Source organism: Vicugna pacos, unplaced genomic scaffold (genome assembly GCF_048564905.1).
Source record: "Vicugna pacos unplaced genomic scaffold, VicPac4 scaffold_20, whole genome shotgun sequence".
NCBI lineage: Eukaryota > Metazoa > Chordata > Mammalia > Artiodactyla > Camelidae > Vicugna > Vicugna pacos.
The window spans coordinates 87289138-87301147 of record NW_027328741.1 but is presented as its reverse complement, the minus strand read 5'-3'; positions in this window follow the sequence as shown (position 1 = coordinate 87301147).

Sequence of the window (12010 nt, the reverse complement as noted above, 5' to 3'; positions counted from 1 at the left end):
AATGCAGAACACATAATTTAGAATATAGAATACAGAATACTGAATATAGAAATTAGAATATACAATGTAGGATACAGCATATAGTATATAGAATACGGAATACAGTATATTGAATGTAGAATATAGAATGAATAAAACAAAATATAGAATATAGATTAGAGTATATAGAAGCCAGAATTTGAACATGGAATGCAGTACACAGAATTTAGAATATTGAATACAGAATACTGAATATAGAATTTAGAATAGAGAATATAGAACACAGAATAAAGAATATAGAAAATGAATGCAGAAGATAAAATGTAGGAAATAGAACGAAGAACACGAAATATTGAATATATAAAAAAGGATATAAAATCTAGAAATTATTAATGGAATGCCAAACACAGAATTTAGAATATAGAATACGGAATACTTAATATAGAATTTAGAATATATAATGCAGAACACAGAATATAGAATATAGAATACTGAATGCAGAATATAGAATACAGTATATAGAATGAAGAACACACAATATAAAATATAGAATAGAAAATATAGAATCCAGAATTTAGAACATGGAATGCAGAATACAGAATTTACAATATAGAATACAGATTGCTGAATATAGTATTTAGAATATAGAACGCAGAACACAGAATTAAGAATATAGTATACATAATACTGAATAAGAAATTAGAACATGGAATGAAGAACACAGAATTTAGAATATAGATTAGGGAATACTGAATATAGAATTTAGCTTATAGAATGTAGAACACAGAATATAGAATATAGAATACGCAATGCAGAATATAGAATGTAGAATATAGAATGAAGAACACACAATATAGAATATAGAATAGAAAATATAGAACCCAGAATGTAGAACATGGAATGCAGAACACAGAATTCACAATATAGAATACAGAATACTGAAGATAGTATTTAGAATATAGAATGTAGAACACAGAATATAGAATATAGAATATGGAATGCAGAATATAGAATTTAGAATATAGAATGAAGAACAGAAAACATAGAATATATAAAAGAAAATATAGAACCCAGAATTTAGAAATGGAATGCAGAACACAGAATTTAGAATATACAATACAGAATACTGAATATAGAATTTAGAACATATAATGCAGAACACATAATTTAGAATATAGAACACAGAATACTGAATATAGAATTTAGAATATATAATACAGAATACTGAATATAGAATTTAGAATATACAATGTAGGATACAGCATATAGTATATAGAATACGGAATACAGTATATTTTATGTAGAATATAGAATGAATAACACAAAATATAGGATATACATTAGAGAATATAGAAGCCAGAATTTAGAAGATGAAATGCAAAGGATTTAGACTATTGAATACAGAATACTGAATATAGAATTTAGAATATAGAATGTAGAACACAAAATAGAGAATATATAAAAGAGAATGTAGAACGTAGAAATTAGTAATGAAATGCAGAACACAGAATTTAGAATACAGAACACTGAATATAGTATTTAGAACATGGAATGCAGAACACAGAATATAGTATATAGAATAAGGAATACTGAATAAAGGATTTAGAATATAGAATGTAGAACATAGAATATAGAGTGTAGAAATTAGAATATAGAAGCCAGAATTTAGAACATGGAATGCAGAACACAGAATTTAGAATATTGAATACAAAATACTGAATATAGAATTTACAATACAGAATATAGAACACAGAATATTGAATATAGAAAATGAATTCAGAATATAGAATTTTGAATATAGAATGTAGAACACAGAATTCAGAATATAGAATACAGAATACTGAATATAGAATTTTGAATATAGAATGTAGAACACAGAATTCAGAATATAGAATACATAATAGTGAATATAGTATTTAGAACATGGAAATCAGAACACAGAATTAAGAACATAGAATACGGTGTACTGAATATAAAATTAGAATATATAATGCAGAACACAGAATATAGAATATAGAATACTGAATGTAGTATATAGAATACAGTATATAGAATGAAGAACACACAATATTTAAAATGGAATAGAAAATATAGAACCCTGAATTTAGAACATGGAATGCAGAACACAGAATTCACAATATAGAATACAGAATACTGAAGATATAATTTAGAATATATAATTTAGAACACAGATTATAGATTATAGAATATGGAATGCAAAATATAGAATGTAGAATATAGAATGAAGAACACAAAATATAGAATATATAAAAGAAAATATAGAACCCAGAATTTAGAAATGGAATGCAGAACACAGAATTTAGAATATAGAATACAGAATACTGAATATAGTATTTAGAACATATAATGCAGAATACAGAATTTAGAATATAGAATACAGAATGCTGAATATAGTATTTAGAACATGGAAAGCAGAACACAGAATTAAGAATATAGAATACGGAATATTGAATATAGAAATTAGAATATTGAATGTATAACACAGATAATAGAATTTAGAATACTGAATACAGAATATTGAATACAGAGTATAGAATGTAGAAGACAGAATATAGGATATGGAAAATAGAATACAGAAGCCAGAATTTAGAACATGGAATGCAGAACACAGAATTTAGATTATACAATACAGAATACTGAATATATTATTTAGAATATAGAACGCAGAACACAGAAATAAGAATATAGAATACATAATACTGAATAAGAAATTAGATCATGGAATGAAGAATACAGAATTTAGAATATAGATTAGAGAATACTGAATATAGAATTTAGCTTATAGAATGTAGATCACAGAATATAGAATATAGAATACCGAATGCAGAATATAGAATGTAGAATATAGAATGAAGAACACAGAATATAGAGTTAGAAAAGAGAATATAGAATCCAGAATTTAGAACATGGAATGCAGAATACAGAATATAGAATATAGAATACAGAATACTAAATATAGAATTTAGCAAAAGAATTTAGAACACTGAATATAGAATATAGCATACGGAATGCAGAATATAGACTTTGGAATATAGAATGAAGAACACAAATAATAGAATATATAAAAGAGAATATAGAAACCAGAATTTAGAAATGGAATGCAGAACACAGAATTTAGTATATAGAATATAGAATACTGAATATAATATTTAAAACATAGAATGCAGAACACAGAATTAAGAATATAGAATACAGAATACTGAATATACAATTTAACATATGGAATGCAGAACACAGAATTTAGAATATAGAATACGCAATACAGACTATAGAATATAGAATATAGAATGAAGACCACAAAATATAGAATATATAAAAGAGAAAATAGTACCAAAAATTTTGAGATGGAATGCAGAACAGAGAATTTAGAATATAGAATACAGAATACTGAATATAGAATTTAGAATATAGAAAATACACCACAGAATTCAGAATATACAATACAGAATACTGAATATAGCATTTAGAATACAGAATATAGAACACAGCATATAGAATATAGAAACGGAATTCATAATATAGAATGTAGAATATAGAATGAAGAACACAAGTTATAGAGTATAGATTAGAGAATATAGAAGCCAGAATTTAGAATATGGAATGCAGAACACAGAATTTAGAATATAGAATACAGAATACTGAATATAGAATTTAGAATATAGAATGTAGAGCACAGAATATAGAATATAGAATACGGAATGAAGGATAGAGTTTACAGAATATAGAATGTAGACACAGAATATAGAATATGGAAAACAGAATTCAAAACCAAGAATTTAGAAAATAGAATGCAGAACACAGAATTTGGAATATACAATACAGAATATTGTATATAAAATTTAGAATATGGAATATAGAACACAGAATTTAGAATATAGAATAGAGAATACTGGAGATAGTATATAATATATAGAATGTAGAACCCATAATATAGAATATAGAATACAGACTATAGAATTTAGAATATATAGTGAAGAACACACAATATAGAATATAGAATAGATAATATAGAACCCAGAATTTAGAACATGGAAGGCAGAACACAAAATTCACAATATAGAATACAGAATACTGAAGATAGAATTAAGAATATAGATGGTAGAACACAGAATATAGAATATAGAATATGGAATGCAGAATATAGGATGTAGAATATAGAATGAAGAACAGAAAATATAGAATATATAAAAGAAATTATAGAACCCAGAATTTCGAAATGGAATGCAGAACACAGAATTCACAATATAGAATACAGAATACTGAATATAGAATATAGAACATATAATGCAGAACACATAATTTAGAATATAGAATACAGAATACTGAATATAGAAATTAGAATATACAATGTAGGATACAGCATATAGTATATAGAATACGGAATACAGTATATTGAATGTAGAATATAGAATGAATAAAACAAAATATAGAATATAGATTAGAGTATATAGAAGCCAGAATTTGAACATGGAATGCAGTACACAGAATTTAGAATATTGAATACAGAATACTGAATATAGAATTTAGAATAGAGAATATAGAACACAGAATAAAGAATATAGAAAATGAATGCAGAAGATAAAATGTAGGAAATAGAACGAAGAACACGAAATATTGAATATATAAAAAAGGATATAAAATCTAGAAATTATTAATGGAATGCCAAACACAGAATTTAGAATATAGAATACGGAATACTTAATATAGAATTTAGAATATATAATGCAGAACACAGAATATAGAATATAGAATACTGAATGCAGAATATAGAATACAGTATATAGAATGAAGAACACACAATATAAAATATAGAATAGAAAATATAGAATCCAGAATTTAGAACATGGAATGCAGAATACAGAATTTACAATATAGAATACAGATTGCTGAATATAGTATTTAGAATATAGAACGCAGAACACAGAATTAAGAATATAGTATACATAATACTGAATAAGAAATTAGAACATGGAATGAAGAACACAGAATTTAGAATATAGATTAGGGAATACTGAATATAGAATTTAGCTTATAGAATGTAGAACACAGAATATAGAATATAGAATACGCAATGCAGAATATAGAATGTAGAATATAGAATGAAGAACACACAATATAGAATATAGAATAGAAAATATAGAACCCAGAATGTAGAACATGGAATGCAGAACACAGAATTCACAATATAGAATACAGAATACTGAAGATAGTATTTAGAATATAGAATGTAGAACACAGAATATAGAATATAGAATATGGAATGCAGAATATAGAATTTAGAATATAGAATGAAGAACAGAAAACATAGAATATATAAAAGAAAATATAGAACCCAGAATTTAGAAATGGAATGCAGAACACAGAATTTAGAATATACAATACAGAATACTGAATATAGAATTTAGAACATATAATGCAGAACACATAATTTAGAATATAGAACACAGAATACTGAATATAGAATTTAGAATATATAATACAGAATACTGAATATAGAATTTAGAATATACAATGTAGGATACAGCATATAGTATATAGAATACGGAATACAGTATATTTTATGTAGAATATAGAATGAATAACACAAAATATAGGATATACATTAGAGAATATAGAAGCCAGAATTTAGAAGATGAAATGCAAAGGATTTAGACTATTGAATACAGAATACTGAATATAGAATTTAGAATATAGAATGTAGAACACAAAATAGAGAATATATAAAAGAGAATGTAGAACGTAGAAATTAGTAATGAAATGCAGAACACAGAATTTAGAATACAGAACACTGAATATAGTATTTAGAACATGGAATGCAGAACACAGAATATAGTATATAGAATAAGGAATACTGAATAAAGGATTTAGAATATAGAATGTAGAACATAGAATATAGAGTGTAGAAATTAGAATATAGAAGCCAGAATTTAGAACATGGAATGCAGAACACAGAATTTAGAATATTGAATACAAAATACTGAATATAGAATTTACAATACAGAATATAGAACACAGAATATTGAATATAGAAAATGAATTCAGAATATAGAATTTTGAATATAGAATGTAGAACACAGAATTCAGAATATAGAATACAGAATACTGAATATAGAATTTTGAATATAGAATGTAGAACACAGAATTCAGAATATAGAATACATAATAGTGAATATAGTATTTAGAACATGGAAATCAGAACACAGAATTAAGAACATAGAATACGGTGTACTGAATATAAAATTAGAATATATAATGCAGAACACAGAATATAGAATATAGAATACTGAATGTAGTATATAGAATACAGTATATAGAATGAAGAACACACAATATTTAAAATGGAATAGAAAATATAGAACCCTGAATTTAGAACATGGAATGCAGAACACAGAATTCACAATATAGAATACAGAATACTGAAGATATAATTTAGAATATATAATTTAGAACACAGATTATAGATTATAGAATATGGAATGCAAAATATAGAATGTAGAATATAGAATGAAGAACACAAAATATAGAATATATAAAAGAAAATATAGAACCCAGAATTTAGAAATGGAATGCAGAACACAGAATTTAGAATATAGAATACAGAATACTGAATATAGTATTTAGAATATATAATGCAGAATACAGAATTTAGAATATACAATACAGAATGCTGAATATAGTATTTAGAACATGGAAAGCAGAACACAGAATTAAGAATATAGAATACGAAATATTGAATATAGAAATTAGAATATTGAATGTATAACTAAGATAGTAGAATATAGAATACTGAATACAGAATATTGAATACAGAGTATAGAATGTAGAAGACAGAATATAGGATATGGAAAATAGAATACAGAAGCCAGAATTTAGAACATGGAATGCAGAACACAGAATTTAGATTATACAATACAGAATACTGAATACAGTATTTAGAATATAGAACGCAGAACACATAATTAAGAATAAAGAATACATAATACTGAATAAGAAATTAGAACATGGAATGAAGAATACAGAATTTAGAATATAGATTAGAGAATACTGAATATAGAATTTAGCTTATAGAATGTAGATCACAGAATATTGAATATAGAATACCGAATGCAGAATATAGAATGTAGAATATAGAATGAAGAACACACAATATAGAATATAGAATAGAAAATATAGAACCCAGAATGTAGAACATGGAATGCAGAACACAGAATTCACAATATAGAATACAGAATACTGAAGATAGTATTTGAATATAGAATGTAGAACACAGAATATAGAATATAGAATATGGAATGCAGAATATAGAATGTAGAATATAGAATGAAGAACAGAAAACATAGAATAAATAAAGGAAAATATAGAACCCAGAATTTAGAAATGGAATGCAGAACACAGAATTTAGAATATAGAATACAGAATACTGAATATAGAATTTAGAATATACAATGTAGGATACAGCATATAGTATATAGAATACGGAATACAGTATATTTTATGTAGAATATAGAATGAATATAACAAAATATAGGATATACATTAGAGAATATAGAAGCCAGAATTTAGAAGATGAAAGGCAAAGGATTTAGAATATTGAATACAGAATACTGAATATAGAATTTAGAATATAGAATGTAGAACACAAAATAGAGAATATATAAAAGAGAATGTAGAACGTAGAAATTAGTAATGAAATGCAGAACACAGAATTTAGAATACAGAATACTGAATATAGTATTTAGAACATGGAATACAGAACACAGAATATAGTATATAGAATAAAGAATACTGAATAAAGGATTTAGAAAATAGAATGTAGAACATAAAATATAGAGTATAGAAAATAGAATATAAAAGCCAGAATTTAGAACATGGAATGCAGAACACAGAATTTAGAATATTGAATACAGAATACTGAATATAGAATTTACAATACAGAATATAGAACACAGAATATAGAATATAGAAAATGAATTCAGAATATAGAATTTTGAATATAGAATGTAGAACACAGAATTCAGAATATAGAATACATAGTACTGAATATAGATTTTTGAATATAGAATGTAGAACACATAATTCAGAATATAGAATACAGAATACTGAATATAGAATTTAGAACATGGAAAGCAGAACACAGAATTAAGAACATAGAATATGGTGTACTGAATATAAAATTAGAATATATAATGCAGAACACAGAATATAGAATATAGAATACTGAATGCAGTATATAGAATACAGTATATAGAATGAAGAACACACAATATATAAAATGGAATAGAAAATATAGAACCCTGAATTTAGAACATGGAATGCAGAACACAGAATTCACAATATAGAATACAGAATACTGAAGATATAACTTAGAATATATAATTTAGAACACAGATTTTAGATTATAGAATATGGAATGCAAAATATAGAATGTAGAATATAGAATGAAGAACACAAAATATAGAATATATAAAAGAAAATATAGAACCCAGAATTTAGAAATGGAATGCAGAACACAGAATTTAGAATATAGAATACAGAATACTGAATATAGTATTTAGAACATATAATGCAGAATACAGAATTTAGAATATAGAATACAGAATGCTGAATATAGTATTTAGAACATGGAAAGCAGAACACAGAATTAAGAATATAGAATACGGAATATTGAATATAGAAATTAGAATATTGAATGTATAACACAGATAATAGAATTTAGAATACTGAATACAGAATATTGAATACAGAGTATAGAATGTAGAAGACAGAATATAGGATATGGAAAATAGAATACAGAAGCCAGAATTTAGAACATGGAATGCAGAACACAGAATTTAGATTATACAATACAGAATACTGAATATATTATTTAGAATATAGAACGCAGAAGACAGAATTTAGAATATAGAATACATAATACTGAATATAGGATTTAGAATACAGAATATAGAACACAGAATATAGAATATAGAAAATGAATGCAGAATATAGAATGTAGGATATCGAATGAAGAACACAAAATATTGAATATATAAGAAAGGATATAAAACTTAGAATTTAGTAATGGAATGCGGAACACAGAATATAGAATATAGAATACGGAATACTGATTATAGAATTTAGAATATATAATGCAGAACACAGAATATAGAATATAGAATACTGAATGCAGAATATAGAATACAGTATATAGAATGAAGAACACACAATACAGAATATAGAATAGAAAGTATAGAACCCTGAATTTAGAACATGGAATGCAGAACTCAGAATTCACAATATAGAATAAAGAATACTGAATATAGAATTTAGAATATAGAAATTAGAACACAGATTATAGAATATAGAATATGCAATGCAAAATATAGAATGTAGAATATAGAATGAAGAACACAAAATAGAATATATAAAAGAAAATATAGAACCCAGAATTTACAAATGGAATGCAGAACACAGAATTGAGAATATAGAATACAGAATACTGAATATAGAATTTAGAACATATAATGCATAACACAGAATTTAGAAAATAGAATACAGAATGCTGAATATAGTATTTAGAACATGGAAAGCAGAACACAGAATTAAGAATATACAATACGGAATAATGAATATAGAAATTAGAATATTGAATGTGTAACACAGATTACAGAATATAGAATACGGAAGGCAGAATATTGAATACAGAGTATAGAATGTAGAAGACAGAATATAGAATATGGAATATAGAATACGGAAACCAGAATTTAGAACATGGAATGCAGAACACAGAATTTAGATTATAGAATACAGAATACTGAATATAGTATTTAGAATATAGAACGCAGAACACAGAATTAAGAATATAGAATACATAATACTGAATAAGAAATTAGAACATGGAATGAAGAACACAGAATTTAGAATATAGATTAGAGAATACTGAATATAGAATTTAGCATATAGAATGTAGAACACAGAATATAGAATATAGAATACGGAATGCAGAATATAGAATGTAGAATATAGAATGAAGAACACAAAATATAGAGTATTGATTAGCGAATATAGAAGCCAGAATTTAGAATATGGAATTCAGAACACAGAATTTAGAATATAGAATGTAGAGCACAGAATATAGAATATAGAATACGGAATGAAGAATATAGTATACAGAATATAGAATGTAGACACAGAATATAGAATATTGAAAACAGAATACAAAACCAAGAATTTAGAAAATAGAATGCAAAACACAGAATTTGGAATATACAATACAGAATACTGTATATAAAATTTAGAATATGGAATGCAGAACACAGAATTTAAAATATAGAATAGAGAATACTGGAGATAGTATATAATATATAGAATGTAGAACCCATAATATAGGATATTGGAAACGGAATACAGAATATAGAATGTAGAATATATAATGAAGAACACACAATATAGAATATAGAATAGAAAATATAGAACCTAGAATTTAGAACATGGAATGCAGAACACAGAATAAGGAATATAGAATACGGAATACTGAATATAGAAATTACATTATTGAATGTATAACACAGATTACAGAATATAGAATACGGAATGCAGAATATTGAATACAGAGTATAGAATGTAGAAGACAGAATATAGAATATGGAAAATAGAATACAGAAGCCAGAATTACAACATGGAATGCAGAACATAGAATTTAGAATATAGAATACAGAATACTGAATATAGTATTTAGAATATAGAACGCAGAACACAGAATTAAGAATATAGAATACATAATACTGAATTAGAAATTAGAACATGGAATGAAGAACACAGAATTTAGAATATAGATTAGAGAATACTGAATATAGAATTAAACATATAGAATGTAGAACACAGAATAAAGAATATAGAATACGGAATGCAGAATATAGAATGTAGAATATAGAATGAAGAACACAGAATATAGAGTTAGAAAAGAGAATATAGAATCCAGAATTTAGAACATGGAATGCAGAATACCGAATATAGAATATAGAATACAGAATACTAAATATAGAATTTAGCAAATAGAATTTAGAACACTGAATAGAGAATATAGCATACGGAATGCAGAATATAGACTTTGGAATATAGAATTAAGAACACAAATATTAGAATATATAAAAGAGAATATAGAAACCAGAATTTAGAAATAGAATGCAGAACACAGAATTTAGTATATAGAATATAGAATATTGAATATAGTATTTAGAATATAGAATGCAGTACACAGAATTAAGAATATACAATACAGAATACTGTATATAAAATTTAGAATATGGAATGCAGAACACAGAATTTAAAATATAGAATAGAGAATACTGGAGATAGTATATAATATATAGAATGTAGAACCCATAATATAGGATATTGGAAACGGAATACAGAATATAGAATGTAGAATATATAATGAAGAACACACAATATAGAATATAGAATAGAAAATATAGAACCTAGAATTTAGAACATGGAATGCAGAACACAGAATTAGGAATATAGAATACGGAATACTGAATATAGAAATTACAATATTGAATGTATAACACAGATTACAGAATATAGAATACGGAATATAGATATTGAATACAGAGTATAGAATGTAGAAGACAGAATATAGAATATGTAAATAGAATACAGAAGCCAGAATTACAACATGGAATGCAGAACATACAATTTAGATTATAGAATAAAGAATACTGAATATAGTATTTAGAATATAGAACGCAGAACACAGAATTAAGAATGTAGAATACATAATACTGAATTACAAATTAGAACATGGAATGAAGAACACAGAAATTAGAGTATAGATTAGAGAACACTGAATATAGAATTTAGCATATAGAATGTAGAACACAGAATAAAGAATATAGAATACGGAATGCAGAATATAGAATGTAGAATATAGAATGAAGAACACAGAATATAGAGTTAGAAAAGCGAATATAGAATCCAGAATTTAGAACATGGAATGCAGAATACAGAATATAGAATATAGAATGCA